Here is a 17,951-nt window from a genome sequence, read left to right as displayed (position 1 = left end):
TTTACGGCCCCCTGCCAGTGAAGAGATTTGTTTTGTAAGTGTTGTTGTGGCAGCGTTCTCACATTTGGTTTCAAATATTTTGCTTTTAAGTTATTTGATGGGTTAGCTGTTGACAAGCACTGGTGTGAGTAATATGGGTGCTCTTAGAAAAAAACACAAACCCCCAATCTGAGCGAACACTTGAAGACATATTTCAAAAGTGACGTATTTTTTCAAGCACTGCTGTTCTGACATTGCAGGAATGGTTTCCTTTAACCATAATATAATGTTGCTGGCGCGAAATGTTTGAAAGAGATATTTCCTAATTATGACTTGGGAACATAATCTGTGATCAGATATCAAATCAAACCAACAGGGCATGTTTTTTTGTGGAGAGCTAAACTGCACTCTGCAATTTTGGCGAAGCAATGAGATGTCTCGGACACTCATTGACACCCGCTCTGACTCGAAAAGACAAGCATCGACTACCACAGGAGCTCTGTCATTTTCTGGGTTTTGGGTAAACAGGTGCACCACCACGACCCTCATGGAAAGAGTCTTATGCTAGAATCAACCCACTATCACTCCCAATCCACATAAAGACCTTGTGGATTGTGCAAGAGGACACCGGTGGATATATCACGTGAAAAAATGATATGGCATACTTGTTATGGTTGTGCTAGAAGAGCTATAGGGGAGCAATGTGTGGTCAAAGTGGTGAACAGAGGCCTCACAATGTTGGCAGCAATGTGCGCTATACTCCACCAGATGCTGCTTCAACTGTCATTTGTTTGAGGCAATTGGGGATTTAAGGATCTACCTGCTAACTTTTTCTAACCAGGCTGCAATATACTTCGAGTTCAGTAAAATCTGGCTAGTTTTTACATCCACCTCTGATTTAAAATGTATAATATTTAAAGTCCCCGTATCATGTGTGAGACTTTTGCATGAACTAAACTTATTAGCCAACACAGGACTTTGAAACTGGCCAAATGAGTATTACAGATTTCGCGGCTTAAAAATTGACTTTTTTTTTTAGTTTGCCCAATTTGCCGTGCATTTTATGATTCAACTCTACTTGTGGCTCACGGAATGCTTTTAGTGGTCGATATAATTAGTTGCTACGTAAACACATGGAAATTGTTACAAGGATTTCAGTTATCAAAGCTTTACAGTAGTTTTTTTTTTTCTTCGCATATTTCATATTTTTACTGTTTGGTGAATGAGGGTTCTGGTATTGCCTCCAGTGAGATCTGCAATCTTAATATTTTGTGACTTACAAGTGTTTTTCATCACAGAGGGAAATGAGCTGTAACATTATAGAGGAAAAAAAAAAGCTGCAAGTTGTGTGTTTAACCATATTTTGGGTGAAATATGACTGCTTGGAACACACTTTGCATACAGATGGGTTTGAGACGTTTGTATGGACATTTTTTCCACACTGAAATGTGGTCAGTATTGAAATCCATTGTAGTTGACATGAACTCAAACTGGCCATGGATTGGAAATAAAGCGCAAAAGGACCAGGGATGTTGCCCATTGATTTATTGAAAAAACAACCCATTCCAATGGGTTGGAGTTGATGCTCAGAAATATAGATGTCAGTATTTCTGCTATCAATTACCTAAATTAAGTCAAAGTCAAAGGCCTTTCCAGTGAGTTTATTGCAATAGCATATTTGAAATATGTGAAAATAAAATCATTTTACCAGATAATTATTTGAAATTGACAGATGCCCTAAGCTGAGTTATCTGAAGTAGTTGTGGAAAAGAAATAATACGTTTGCTGTAAACAGCTGTGTTTGTATGAGACAAATTATAGAGCTGGTTCTTCAGTACCAAACACCATCCAGACACCAGAACCCAACACGTCATTACCATGGGGATAAGTCATTCATTCAAGTAGCTGCTGACAACTCTAACAAAATACCTCCCAAGCTTCCTTTCCGCCATTGTAATAGGAAGGTCATGGCTAATGGTGGAATCAGGGCACTAGGATTTCCCTGCCTATGTATGTAAGTAGCCATGCCAGTCATGAGGCCTGGGTCACAACAGCCATTCTAGTCAGCGGTCACCATGGTCCAGTTGGTAATGATTGAGCGTGTTCCTTATGCTGACACTAAGTGGAGAGTCAGGTCAAACGACCATTCAGAGGAATTCCAACTCGTACATTCCAGTGCTGCCGTTCCCTCAGGTTCACATCACGGAGGGTGCAAGTGAAAAAAATGTCGAACAATGTGATCTGGAATCTGGGAGGGAATCTGCCACCGCTTGTTCACGGCTCCTGAGATATGAGATAAACATGCGGAATGTTAATCTGTCAATGTGTGGTCATGGTGCGTTTTTGTAAGAGGTTGTGATTTGAATCACGAGGCCCTGCGGTTGTTGCCGTGGCCCTCTCCGCCTATCAGGCACGATTAGAGGTAACCCGTTCTGACACCCTGATGGCCATGAGAGACATCCCTCGCCCGCCAACAAAGCCACATGTCACACACGGCCATCTTGTTTTTTCGCAGCAGGCCTCTGGAATGTAGTTCATCCCCTCAGCCTCCTCAATAAGGCTATACTACAAATGCAGGGTTGAAGGCTATTGAAATCTTAACTCTTCAGGGGGATGCAAAATAGCTCTCAGCATGTGAAACTATGTAGAACGAATGCATTTTGCCACCCTTTATCTGCACCTCAATAGACTGTCTTCACGGACACAGGCCTTCTGGAGCCTGTCTTGGTAAACTTGTCTGCAAAATGATCCGGTGAAACAGCAGTGAAGACATTTGTGATCATCAACTGAAGCTCTTGCAATGCTAGCTATACTCCTGCACTTGGAAATATATAAATATCTGGATTTTAAAGTTTACAAAAACAGCCAACCTTTTTTTCGATTTTTGTTTGCCCGATGTGCATCTGAGACCCCGAACACTGCCAGTCCCAACCCTCTTTGGTTTCTCGTTTGAAGGAAGTGAAAAATGCATTTTTTAATCTCAGTATGCAGGGATAGATCCATGCCATGTTGGAAAAACATTTGCACCACAGCTCTGGTTTGTGGCTGGCTATTGTACAGGGAGTGGTATTTCACTTATGAAGTGATTCCGTTACAGCTGTCCCCTCAACCATCCCCCCTCTGCACGCACTCACTTACTCCCATTCAACCACACACACACACACACACACACACACACACACACACACACACACACACACACACACACACACACACACACACACACACACACACACACACACACACACACAACCGTTTAAACACAGTTCTCCATAAACACGTACAAATCAGTTCCAACGGGTGCTCCAGCAAAACTCAGACATGGACCCAGACCCACAGCACTCAAAAACAGGTTATTTTAGAAATGACATGATATGCCAAGTTGCACATCTGCAGGCGAATGCTGCCAAGCTGCAACGTGAAATATGATCCAGCACTGGTCTGCTTGATCCCAATGAATGACATCCTTACGGTCCTATCTGTTGAATAATGCATTTTACTTAAGTCCTCATATACGGGGGCTCGCTGGCTGTTTGGGGGGAAACAAATCTTGAATGGATTATTGTATTTACTTTCTTTGGCGAGGTTCTGAATTGGTATGGGAGGTAGTTGTGGCTCTTGTGGTCACATGTTTATTGTTTATGCTTTGTATTTATCCTCAATTAATGCCGCGCTGATGAGTGCTGTCACTGACACTAGCGAACAACGGTCGGGTCTCACGCAATGTGCGGATGATTTCCTCGCCACACTCAAGGCCTTGGAGAGGAGCGAAACATTTCCTCCGTCTTGTCGTTTTAGCCGGAGCAGGAAGACAGATGCTCTAGAAAGACACACAGGAACCAAAGGCCGTCAATCCGTGTTCCCACTACACAAGTGCACATCTTTTTGGGAAAATCTCTTCTTGTTTTTGCCTCAGAGCGAAAGGAAATTCAAAGACGTGATTTTCTCCATCACAATAGTTACACATTTCCACCAGATGAACGCTTGTGATCCAGATGCAGATTAGTCACGGGGGTCACTGCAAGGTCTCTCAGAACCCCCCGCCATGTGGCCACTCCATCCAACCAATCCCTGTCATAGGATTATTGTTTTCCAATGATCGGCTCACTGACAAATGATGTGTGACCAATTCTGTAATAATGCAACTTGTCTTCTCTGAGAAATTGAATTGAATGCAGTTGGATGTTGAATGAACGTGCTGTGTTTTGGATTAAAAGTAAATGACATTGATATTGATTCATTCTTAGATGTATTTAATAATACTTGCATTGTTAATAGTCTCCCTTATCTATAATAGAACGGCATGGCACAATATCAAACATGGATATTTCAATTATTGGTTAAATCTTCTAACATATTTACTGCCTTCTTCACCAAACTTTCACAGGTTTTAATGAAGTACATTTCCCCACAGATACTAACCCTGTATAACCCTAACTCCGTATATGCTCAACAATTTTAATTTGTTCAAGGAAAATTAGCTTTTAACTCAAGGAGATTATTTTTTGCCACTTGGGAAACACCTCATAAACACAAACATTAATATCTTACAACCCTGTCTCCTAAAAATAACATTTCCACCACTTGATTTTCTAAATTACATTTCAAGCTCAATTTATTTTCTTTTTTCATTAAGATCACAGTTTAACATGTGGTGGACATTATACATTAAAACCAAACAAAAGAGCAACAGCAGATTTAGATTTAGTAAAAGCTGATGGTTTGGCTTGAAATAAGTCCATTTCCTACTTTACTTAAGTTACATTTAAAAAAGTAATCAACTTTTTAAGGACACAAAGTCAGGACAAGAATAGCAATCTTAAACTAGAAACACATTTATAATATATTTATTTTAAAACGTAATACGGGTGTACACGTTTTTGTTGTTTGGGAGCATAATTAAGTGTTAAACTGTTTCATATTTACTTATCCATCAGACCTTGGGCAACATTAACTTTTAGTTGAAGTTGGTTTTTTTGACCACCTCACCAAGTCAAATATTGCCTTACTTTTTAGGAATGCCACCAACTCCTGAGGAAAAATTCTGCATCTGTATTTGCTTTATGCTCCACTATTTTGTTTACCAGTTGCTGCTGAATTTGTCTATAAACCATTTTGTTTGCCTGCTGCTTTTGTAAATGACGCTGAGGAAGGAAGTGAAAGTAAACCAAAACGGTAGTAGATTATTAGAGAGTATACAGTTATTTGTTTAATGTAGTTTTTAAGACAAAAACAGCAAAAGGTATCCACCCAAGATCAATACAACATAAAATAATGCAACAATATTGAATACAGTCTGCCAACAGTCCTTAGGAAGAGACACATTAAAACACACTCACATGAAACACTCAAACATTATCTTTATGGATCCTGGCACTGTGCATAGTCCTGTGTAATGCACATTTGATTCCCGGTCTTTGTTTCCTCGGTTTCTCTGGAATAAGAGCTCTTCTATATAGTTTACAATAAAGACCTTAAAGACCCGTGTGGCTTGCTAACTCAACCATGGGGGAATGTTTTTTGGAGATGTTGACTCACCCTAAATATACTCTTCTCTATTTTGGTTGAAGCGCTTAACATGTCATGGCTGCTCTCCCCTATAGAGGAAAACATGGCTATGCTTCATTCTTGCCTAGGGTCAGAATTTCCCTCAGGGAGAGAGCAGACGGCTTTCTCAACCCGCCGTATCAGCAGGGCCATCCCGACACGTATAATCTGTAATGCGCAGCTGGCTTTTACAACATACTACTGTTCTTCCACTGAAGCCTGACAGTGCCAAAGCCTGTGGTGGCTCTGGCGGTGCAGGCCTCAGAAGTTTGTTTTTGTCTCGAAGGCTACGACATCACATCTCAGCACCTGAACACCTGGCTTCATGATTTAAGAGTGTGTGGTAGAGTTGAAAAAGAGGGATCACTTCTCTCTGGATTACATGGATCTTTGTTTCACATGTACTGTGTTAAGGAAGTTATGAGAGTCTGGACCCCAAACAATTAAATACTCTCTAATTGATTCTAATGTAATAGGATTGAATGCCCTACTACAGTTTACGGTACAATCGAGCTAATACCGGATAACCACACCGAAAACAGATTTTGTGAGCAACAATGACACAGGTAGATGTTAAAGGGGCCCTATTATGCTTTTGGGGGTTTTCCCTTTCCTGTAGTTTGTTGTATAGGGTTTTGTTCAATGGTCTGCAAGCATGGTTTGCATGTCCCAATAGAAGCACAAAATATAAATAGGAATCTGAAAAAGTGCATTATATGTCCTCTTTAAATCTGTCAACGTCACATGACAGATAATTGCTAAATAAAGTATCCTTCAAACTCAGCTAGGACTCAAAACTGGCAACAAATGAACAATATCCAGTCGCAGCAGTATTCTCTTTCTAATACATTGTGACATCCGAGCATCTAACGCTGTCTATTTGTAGATTTATTTGCTCAATTGAAGTCTACTTTGGAATAAACCTTTGCCCGGCTGTGTTGACAGACCGCTCCTTTATTGACAAGTAATGAAAGACAGAGCCTGGAAACCAATCAGGTCTACTCAGGTCCAAGCCGGGGCAAAGCAGGCCAAAGTACACCAGGCTTAATCCAATCTCAGATGAAAATGATTGTTCAAACTGCCCAAATGCTAATTATCTCTGAGTATACAGTAATCAAAATGTCCTCTTCATGTAACTGCAGTGAGCTTTGCCTAAAAAACTATCGTAGTAATGGTATCCAATGAAGGCTTACAGCTGCAGCATGTTGACGAGACAATAAAGCAGTTTTTATTTGCATGAGGAGGAAAGTGTATCTTTCATCACTTCTTCCACAGTGCCCAAGGCTGCTTCCTTCTCCATAGTGCGGCCAGCACCCATCCAGCCACACAGGAAGCATCTTCCACTGCTCCCCCTCTCGTTCCTCTCCTCCTCCTTTCCCTCCTCTCTCTTTCTCTCTCTCAGTCTCCTCCTCACTCACCCGTGGTGGAAACTATTAACAGGGCAGGGTTCCATGGAGCAGTGTGGCGAGGTTATCGTTCACACAGCTTTCCCTCTCCCTTTCCTTCTGTCTGTCTCTCTCTGTACAGCAATTCTTCTACACACAGCCCAATATAGCAGGGGAGACTCACTGCCCTCTGTTTTCAAACCTCCACAGCCGCAGGGTAACGATTTTTCCTGATATGCGCGTGGTGAAAATACGTAAGACTTGACCTTTTTTCGTGGGCCTCTGTGTGTCACAGGCAGGGGTGACATGGGAAGGAAAATGTGATGGCCTGCAGACTGTAAAACAGATTTGTTAAATGTCAACAAAAGAGTAATGTATAGATGTGAATGAGGGGCTCAGAGTTTAAAGGAACAGTTCAACATTGTGGGATATATGCTTGTTTTATCTTCTTTCTGAGTATATAATATAGATATAATTCAAGCCACTTGTTTATATGTGTATGCATGTCAGCACATAAATGTAGAAGTAGATTTAAAGAAAAACAACATTTCCATAATAAGCTGTCAGAGTTTTAAAGCCATGGGTTACGCATGGATCAGTATTATTGAAGACTGTAAATGCTAAAATCTGGTGTATTTTCTTAATTGAACTCCTTTTTAAACTTCTGTAACACAATGACATCCCTATGTTGCACCTGCGCTTCTGAAGGCTAGTGCTCCAACACTTTGAACGTGATAGGCTCAGGGGCGGGGCATCTATAAGTGGTTGCCAATCACCAGAGAGCGGCCAGCTAACCAATCAGAGCAGATTGGGCTCTGGTTTCAGACAGAGGGTGAAAAGAGGTGCTGCAGCACAGGCAGTATGAGAAATATAAAACCCTTTTTTTTTTTTTTTACATTAAAGCATTTAGACATGTCACAGTAGAGGGAGAACCTATAAATATGAACCTGAAAATCATATGTCCTCTTTATGGCCACAAGAAAATATGTGTGTCATGAAGCTGTATTCATATACTGTATTTCAATCCCTCCAACTTAAAATTCAGTCTCCATGATTGTAATGCATCTTCATACTGTGTACTGTAGTGCAGTCTGTCTTCTCACTTCTAATCTCTCAGCCAGCCTCATCATCCTCCTTCTCCCAGGCTGCTGAAAAGCTGTCATTGATGAGACTCTGTGAGGGGGTGAGAGGTGCTCGGGCCCCATGGGCTCGTGTGGCAGCTCCACTGAAAGACTCCCATTTAAACACACACACCTGTTAACAAACAGCAACAATGGGCTGCATGGCTGCCAGCTCAGTGAGTTCCATACCCTGACCCCACTCCCACCCCTCGGCCCCCTGGCGGATATTAAAGAGCCTCTATTTACCCATACTGGCATAGAGCTCACAGGCCCCAAAGAGGCTGGCCTGCCCAGGGTGTCCTCAATCCACCATTGTCCCATGATGGATAACTAGGCGGATGGATGGCAAGGAATGCGGAGGTAAAATGGAGTGCTGGATGGAGGTTCTGTTTTAGATCTGTCAAAAAAGGTTGCAGAGGGGAAAAAAAGAAACATCAATGTGTTCCCAAAGAAACATGTTGTGGTCCACAGTATGGAATGATGTCACTCTTGCTGCTTTGTTGTCTCTTACTGGTGTCATATCTGTTTTGAATATGGTGGAGTTTTGTAATATGTACTTTGGATTTTAAATAGGGGTTGACAGAAAAAGAAACCACAAGCATAGCTATCAAGTTGCTGCCAAGAATGCATGGTAATGTCACCTTATGACCTTTTTTTGATGTAGGCTCTTTCTAGATGTTTTTTAGCAGAATTCCTTGTTCACCCATTAATAAGGAACTGGAGCCAGACGATGAGGCTATGGACATTCAGGAGTACTGTACTAGCAGGTGCAATACCCTTAAGTTTAACAGCTCAGATAATTCAGGTAGAATCAGACAGACTTAAGACAGTGGTAAAATACTTGCAAAATTGGCAAAGGAACAATGGATCTGGGCAGATATACATATAGAGAGTGGCTGATGTGGGAATAAGATGCAGGTGGGGTGATTGATGAGGTTTACTGGGTGAGGGAAAGTGGCCAAATCTGAATTGCATGAGTGATATGGTAGGTAAACACGGAGTAAACATGGAGGAAGGTCTTTATCAGGCGGGATTTGTGACACGTTCAGAGCATAAAGAGTGCTAAATGCATAAGACCTTTGCCAAATTGCTTTCTAATCTCCCACAACCAAAACAACTACTTGATTGTGGTAAGGGGATATTAACGGTCATGGTTTGAAAAACAACACATTTTGGTTGGAGACAGGAAACAAACAGCAGTCTCCCATGTCTAAGTCATTGACCCAACCATCCACCCTGACCACATCCACAAGATGTTTTGCAGTTTTAGCCCAAATGTCACATCACACTACATCTGCCTCTGCAGACAAGAGTCATTATTCACACAGCCACAAAATATACAGTAAACAGTTCATTTTAGGCTTTTAGAAATATGACCTGTGTTGATTTTTTTGCTGTGGACAGTCTCACTATTTTAATCTCAACTTGTTGAATGTCTTACATCTGCTTATGACCCCTTTTCACAGAGCCTTTGTGTGTTGGCATGATAATACGTTTATTTATTTATATTCTGTTTGATTTGGAGGTTTTTCAGGGGTGTGTCGAGATAATAGAGCTTGGACCCATTGGGGGTTCTTGAGCCTCAAGTTGGGTAACACTGGTTTAGTCGATAACATCAATAATATGCCTATTAAGTCCAATTTTCCAGGAAATAAAGATAAAAGCTAATTGAGTTGAACAATACACGTGTTATCTGCAGAAATTTGACTAAATGAATAATAAAATCTGTTGATCCCATCCATTAAAACTCAACTGACCTTTCTAATAAGTCTTTTAACAGGTTCCTCAGGATAAAGGAATATGTTACTATTGAGTCCAAAAGTTTTTGCATGGTGAACATTCTTAGACGTAAAGCCAGCAGGGACCAGCCTCCGCTGATAGCCACCATTCTTCAGATGGGGCCGCTCTCCAGTTCGGTTGTGACCACTCCTTTTGTGTTCGCTGAGGGGGGCCAACCATTCAACCCCACGGGATGGATAATAGCCTCGCTGGCCGGCTCCCCCTCCACTACCCACTACTTGCTCAATCCTCCCATAAAATTCCCCACTTAATTGCGTTCACTGGAAACCAGTAGGAGAAGAGAAGTAAGAAATTAAAGGGAGGAGGGCAAAGAAAGAACTCTATAGTGGGGAGCCTGTATTCATCCCTGGGCTATGCAATGCAAACAACAAACTGTGAACCTCAGTGTAGGAAGAAAGAGGCACAACGGTCAAAAGCGGTGGAGGACTGGCCCACCAATCTCCAATTCAGCGGGCCTTGGCTTCTTTAATAACTGATCGAGTTCACAATTAAACCCTGCTCGCTGGTAATACAAGTCTCCTTAGAGGCTCAATTGCTATTGGTGGGAGACAGGGCCACTGTTGTGTCCCGGGGATTAAAGCAGGCAGGGGGAATCAAAAGCCATTTTACAATACAGTAATCAGCATGTTTTCCCTCTGAAAGGCCCTCTGCTTCCCCATTTAGAAAACACAGAGCATTACCTCCTTTCTGCTCTCTACAAAACCCATTCAGCAACCTGCTTTATTTTATGGATTAATCCTATGTGTTGTTGGGAGCCCTGGGGTTCTACGAAGCAGGAGGGCGGAGGTGAAGAAGTGTCCACTCCAGACAGGTTGGTGAGGGCAGGGAAATTTATGACCTGGCAAATGAACCAATCATGGAAAGTTACTCTCCCTCAATTGGATACAAGAAGTAAGACAATTGTGCAGATTTCCCTGAGAGAGATTGTATAAGATAATTGACGGATGTTTTGTTGTTTGGGTTCCTCCAGAATGAACATCGTTAGACAACATTTTTCTGTGAAAATATGACTAAAATATAGACGATGAGAATCTATTCTTATAAGCAATTCAACAGGAAATAGAGTGTTTTCACTAAAGGTTGATTATAAATACTTAATAATCACATTTTCCATTAAAGAAATGAAACTGAATTAGAAATGGGGATTAGTAAGTGAAAAATAAACATTATTCTTTTATTGGTCATAAATTTAAATAATAATATGATTTTACGGATTAAGAATGAATGAATCTAAGCTTGTAATTCATTCTTATTATTATTCTGACTTTACTCTGTGTTCTCTCTTAAGTTACCGCTTTATTTATTCCTTTAAAGACAGATGTATTCTAAAATGTCCCTGAGTTTATGCTTAATCATACACCCACTCGACATAAATCCAGACATAACACACAAATGGGTTTTAAAATTAACGCTGGTGTTAAATAAAAAATGATTATGTTCAAACAAAAATGATTCACAAGCCTCAGTCAGGACAATTGGTGAAATATGTAATTCATTATCAGGCATTGCACGATGTGAGACCAAAATCAAATAGTACATTTTATGGTCAAATATTTTTACTGTTGTAAAATCTCCATTCCGCCTTGAACAAGAAACATCTGCAGGAGGAGGGAAGTAGACAGATGTGTTGCAGCAGTGAAACAACAATGCCATTTTTTTCTTAATAATGCTTTAAAAGGATTTATGATATGGCCTGTTTCCCATTGTGTCTGGGCATAATGTACTGTGAAATGCGATATCCATGTATTGATGAGGAGAGGAAGTATTCGATGTCCCCTCAGCTTCCCGATCTAAACCACATACATCTGATTGAGTTTATCCTGCGTCATCCCAAGCTATTCACTTCATTGATCTACATAGAAAAAAAAAAAACTGGTGCATGTCTAGGACATAACATTCTTGACTGCAATGCAATTCAAGAAACACAAGCATTGATTGTTAGAGATGGGGTGTTTGCAAGCGCACACCGAGGATGGAACAATCTACAAGTGGCAAACAAGCTTACATCTGTCAGCTGAAACACTGCAGATCTCAGTCACTAATGTAATGCAACAGCACTGAACGTTCGTTAGCTTAATAGTCCACATCTGCAAAGCATCCTGGACAGCTTCCATGTACAGAATGAATGTTGAGTAGGAGATTTTTAATAATAATTTGATCCGCAGAACTAATTTCCCAACAATACATGCAAACTTCCCTCCAGTATTTGGATTTGAGCTGCTCAGTTTGGTAATCTGTTTTTCTTCTGTCACTGAGTGTCTGTACGTATGATTGACCTTCAATTTGATCAACAACCATTCATCTGATCGACTTCACACTTGGAGGGTGTGTTGCTGAGGACCTAATGACAAGCAGAGCCTAGAGAAAACGAGCCCTTAAGACCTTTGGACATATTTACACAGCATATTTACAAAGTACATGTTCATATGAGCTTTTGACGAGCACGCTTTAGCTTAACTAGAGGATGAAACTTCATCATGAATCATGTATTGCTCAGTATCCAGTTTTAAGGTTTTTCGATGAGAGGTTCTTGAGCAAGCTGCAAGAGGCAATACCAGTGGCCAAGCAATAAGCCCAGACCAAATAGATTTGGTTCGAAGGGACAATGCAATTTAAATCTGGCATCATTTGAACCTTATTGCCACATAAGAACTTTTGCCAGATGGAAAGTTCATATTGAACATTGGATTGGAGCCATTGGATTTGGCCATTTTCATTCCTGGTTTTAATGATAATGTAGGGTTATGGTTAGGGTGATGCTAACCCTAGCATCAAGGTCAAATCCATTGCAATTGATTCTGGTCTGCATCTTCTTCTTCATAGCATTGGCAAAAAAACTGTAGGTGTATACACTCAATGTAATTTGCATCCATTTGTTTATGTTTAATGCACTAATCTGCACCATTGGAGGCCATTATCGGTGTGTGTTTAACCAGTCCATTAAATGCATTGCGATGACATCAGTCCCACCATCCCATCCCACCGCATCGCTGTTTGTTATCTTAAAACATCACTTTGCAGAAAAGAAAATCTATCACAGTAAAAGTAAAACTCCATCAGAAGTGTGGGCAGAATGGCCTCAGTTTTATCAATTTGAACACGCTCCCCCATATTCCTGACCAGGCCCCCCCACTGCTTTTTGGGCAAGCCTGTTGCAAGAACCTTAGTCATGGCATCTGTGTTTAAATCTGAAATGATAAAAATCCAAAGAATCAAACGGAGGTCTTCTTGAAGTGCTTTTAGGCGGTGGGGAAGATGACATAAGATGGTGCTGTGTCTCCAGGCCTGTTCTGTGTGTGGCACATTGTGCGTCATGACAGATTGTTGCTTTACAGACATCTCCTGTGTCTCTTTTTCTATATTAGGCTGTTTCATAAGCAAGATTTTATTTTTGGGGGGAAGAGGGGGTTGAGAGCATGCTATTCGAAAGAGAAAAAGAGGAATCTTCAGTGAGTTTGGCAGTTTTCCACAGAAACCATTAAACATGATGTTTATGGTCGTGTTCGTGTGTGTGTGTGTGTGTGTGTGTGTGTGTGTGTGTGTGTGTGTGTGTGTGTGTGTGTGTGTGCGCAGGTGTATTTTTTTGTGTGCATGTGTGCTCTTCTCTCCTCTATCCAAGGTTACCTCTCTGCCTGGCTAGAGGTACGACACATTAGAAAGTGGGGGCTGAGTCTCATAAGTCCACCTCCCTCAGGGCGAGTTTGCTCAGTACTTCATACCTGAAGACGTTAGCACTGAAATATCGGGTTTAAATGACACACCCGATTTGTGCGCCATATTGTTTTTATGTTACAGTCCTAATGAAAGAGTGGTATACCCAAACTGACCTCCACTAATGGTACAATAAGAATATGTATGAAAGGTAGCTAGCAGTAAATAGCTCCAGTAAAGATCCATCAGCAAAAATGTAGGACTTTTTACTGTTGAAAGACAATTGTTTTCCATTGTCTAATTGTTTAATTTCAATCATTCATTTAGCCTGAAACTATAAACCAAATATTGTGTTCTGTATTTAACAGATACAAATAAATGTTAGAGGATTTAGTTTTTCTCGTTACCTTGACCTCAATTCATTTCACGTCTCCTTTGGAAGGTTTTGACCACCAGGTTGAGAATCACTGATGCAGGCAATTTCGTTCTGAGTATAGTCCACATCTGCAAAGCATCCTGGACAGCTTCCATGTACAGAATGAATGTTGAGTAGGAGATTTTTAATAATAATTTGATCCACAGAACTCATTTCCCAACAATACATGCAAACTTTCCTCCAGTATTTGGATTTGAGCTGCTCAGTTTGGTAATCAGTTTTTCTTCTGTCACTGAGTGTCTGTACGTATGATTGACCTTCAATTTGATCAACAACCATTCATCCGATCGACTTCACACTTGGAGGGTGTGTTGCTGAGGACCTAATGACAAGCAGAGCCCAGAGGAAACGAGCCCTTAAGACCTTTGGACATATTTACACAGCATATTTACAAAGTACATGTTCATATGAGCTTTTGACGAGCACGCTTTAGCTTAACCAGAGGATGAAACTTCATCATGAATCATGTATTGCTCAGTATCCAGTTTTAAGGTTTTTTGATGAGAGGTTCTTGAGCAAGCTGCAAGAGGCAATACCAGTGGCCAAGCAATAAGCCCAGACCAAATAGATTTGGTTCGAAGGGACAATGCAATTTAAATCTGGCATCATTTGAACCTTATTGCCACATACGAACTTTTGCCAGATGGAAAGTTCATATTGAACATTGGATTGGAGCCATTGGATTTGGCCATTTTCATTCCTGGTTTTAATGATAATGTAGGGTTATGGTTAGGGTGATGCTAACCCTAGCATCAAGGTCAAATCCATTGCAATTGATTCTGGTCTGCATCTTCTTCTTCATAGCATTGGCAAAAAAACTGTAGGTGTATACACTCAAAGTAATTTGCATCCATTTGTTTATGTTTAATGCACTAATCTGCACCATTGGAGGCCATTATCGGTGTGAGTTTAACCAGCCCATTAAATGCATTGCGATGACATCAGTCCCACCATCCCATCCCACCGCATCGCTGTTTGTTATCTTAAAACATCACTTTGCAGAAAAGAAAATCTATCACAGTAAAAGTAAAACTCCATCAGAAGCGTGGGCAGAATGGCCTCAGTTTTATCAATTTGAACACGCTCCCCCACATTCCTGACCAGGCCCCCCCACTGCTTTTTGGGCAAGCCTGTTGCAAGAACCTTAGTCATGGCATCTGTGTTTAAATCTGAAATGATAAAAATCCAAAGAATCAAACGGAGGTCTTCTTGAAGTGCTTTTAGGCGGTGGGGAAGATGACATAAGATGGTGCTGTGTCTCCAGGCCTGTTCTGTGTGTGGCACATTGTGTGTCATGACAGATTGTTGCTTTACAGACATCTCCTGTGTCTCTTTTTCTATATTAGGCTGTTTCATAAGCAATATTTTATTTTTTGGGGGAAGAGGGGGTTGAGAGCATGCTATTCGAAAGAGAGAAAGAGGAATCTTCAGTGAGTTTGGCAGTTTTCCACAGAAACCATTAAACATGATGTTTATGGTCGTGTTCGTGTGTGTGTGTGTGTGTGTGTGTGTGTGTGTGTGTGTGTGTGCGCAGGTGTATTTTTTTGTGTGCATGTGTGCTCTTCTCTCCTCTATCCAAGGTTACCTCTCTGCCTGGCTAGAGGTACGACACATTAGAAAGTGGGGGCTGAGTCTCATAAGTCCACCTCCCTCAGGGCGAGTTTGCTCAGTACTTCATACCTGAAGACGTTAGCACTGAAATATCGGGTTTAAATGACACACCCGATTTGTGCGCCATATTGTTTTTATGTTACAGTCCTAATGAAAGAGTGGTATACCCAAACTGACCTCCACTAATGGTACAATAAGAATATGTATGAAAGGTAGCTAGCAGTAAATAGCTCCAGTAAAGATCCATCAGCAAAAATGTAGGACTTTTTACTGTTGAAAGACAATTGTTTTCCATTGTCTAATTGTTTAATTTCAATCATTCATTTAGCCTGAAACTATAAACCAAATATTGTGTTCTGTATTTAACAGATACAAATAAATGTTAGAGGATTTAGTTTTTCTCGTTACCTTGACCTCAATTCATTTCACGTCTCCTTTGGAAGGTTTTGACCACCAGGTTGAGAATCACTGATGCAGGCAATTTGTTTGCATTGACTGCAAATTCTCCAAATGCCCACAAGCTACAGTAAGGGAAATAAGCTGACCCACACTTATCCTAACAAACCAGATTGCATGTATGAATTCAGCAAATAAATCAATTAGGGGGTGATTCCTCCTCAAGCTTATCGCCTCAGTCCATATAATTCTCGACAGTGTCCACTGTTCCCAAATCCCTACAGAGATGGAGAGGTGGTGACGGTGGACAAACATTCCTCAAAAGGACAAATACTGGAATTCCCCTTTAAGAAAAGAAATCCCCCAAAACACATGTGTTTTGGCCAAGTTTTTTTTTCAGTTCCAAAACATACCAACATAATCATTTCTTTTAACAAAAAAGCCGGTTGTGTGTTGCTGTTCAAGTGCCGACATGTCATGAATGCTGATGCTCTCCTCAGCCAAAGCACCGGTGAGACTAAGGACTTGTGATTAATATTCTGTTGCTTCACTTGTTAGCATGCATCATCTGGTCCTTACTCACTCTCATACAAATACACTCATGCCCAGACCCACACAAACTATCCTCCCACTCTGCTGCATGGCCTCAAGTGCTGAGGGGAGATTAGATGCTGGGAGAGGCAGTGCTCCCCATTACTCTCTTGTTCAGTGGCCCAAAGGTGAAATGAAAAATAGCCCTGTGGTCCTAATCCTGCAGACACTCAACACACTCATATTGTCCTCCCAGGGTGCACTTCTTTTGGCTTCCAGCGCTGCCATGGCGACAGTGGGGTTATAAAACCATTAGCGGAGTTGTTGTGAAAGCAGCATGGAGGCGCGCATCAGAAATACAGAACGCACAATTTATAACCACAGCTAGGCAAACATGTGGTCCCCTCTTGAACTCTTATGTTTTACCCTGATTACAAAGATCACTTTTCTTTTAACGTGTGCTGTCAAGATGAAAACATGTGAGTTTAGCGCAAGGAAAACAGTGTGAGGTGAAGTGAAAATCCCCTCGATTTGGGATCCCAACGATGAGTGGTGCTAGAAACCAGGCTCATTGCCAAGAAACCATTACTAATCCCTCGGGGTTGTTAGACTAAGGAGTGTGTGTGCATGTTGTATGAGTGCAAGTATCATCCAGAATGCTTGTGGCGATGTCAATGCGTGTGTGAGCGTGTGCGTGTTTCAAAGCTAATGAATTTGCATCCTGTTCACTTAGAACATCTAGTAAAAGATCGCAGAAAGACCTCCACACACCTGGCAGCAGTGGATAAAATGTGATGTGTTCTTTAGCAACATTTTCATAACGATCTCCACTAATGTGTGTGTGTTTGTATGTGAACTTAATTGGATGTTTCAAAACGATCTTGATTCGAAGAAACAATCATAAAATAGGCCTACAAATCTAAATGAAAAGCAAATTTAAAGCATGAGTGACTAATCAAAATGTTTATGCATAGTTAATATCATTTATGAGTCACTTAACAACTTCTGGCACGTTTATAGCGGAGGCAAACATGCAAATAAATATATTTCTTTCCATCTCGTTTCCCATGTGGCCCCGGTGACAGCCATAAAATGTGTTTTCAAAAACATGATTGTGTTTACCAATAATTTGCTGGCTGCAGGTCCATGAACTCTGTCCAGCCGCTTAACAAACCCAAATAAAAGAAGGCTAATCCTGCGTTTCCAAATGCTAAAGGCCACGACAAACCTTTGTTCATGCATGTCTACACGACAGCCTCCAATATCCTCCCTGAAACCACAGGAAGATGAATGAACAGCCCCTAGAGTGCACACACACACACACACACACACACACACACACACACACACACACACACACACACACACACACACACACACACACACACACACACACACACACACACACACACACGCACACAATGCAGAAAAGAGGAAAAGGGAGTGCCAACATCAAGCCGGTGGGTAGAGTAAAGTTCAAAGGTCAATACTGGA

The sequence above is a fragment of the Eleginops maclovinus genome, chromosome 2, assembly GCF_036324505.1.
Source record: "Eleginops maclovinus isolate JMC-PN-2008 ecotype Puerto Natales chromosome 2, JC_Emac_rtc_rv5, whole genome shotgun sequence".
NCBI lineage: Eukaryota > Metazoa > Chordata > Actinopteri > Perciformes > Eleginopidae > Eleginops > Eleginops maclovinus.
Note: the sequence above shows the minus strand (reverse complement) of the source record.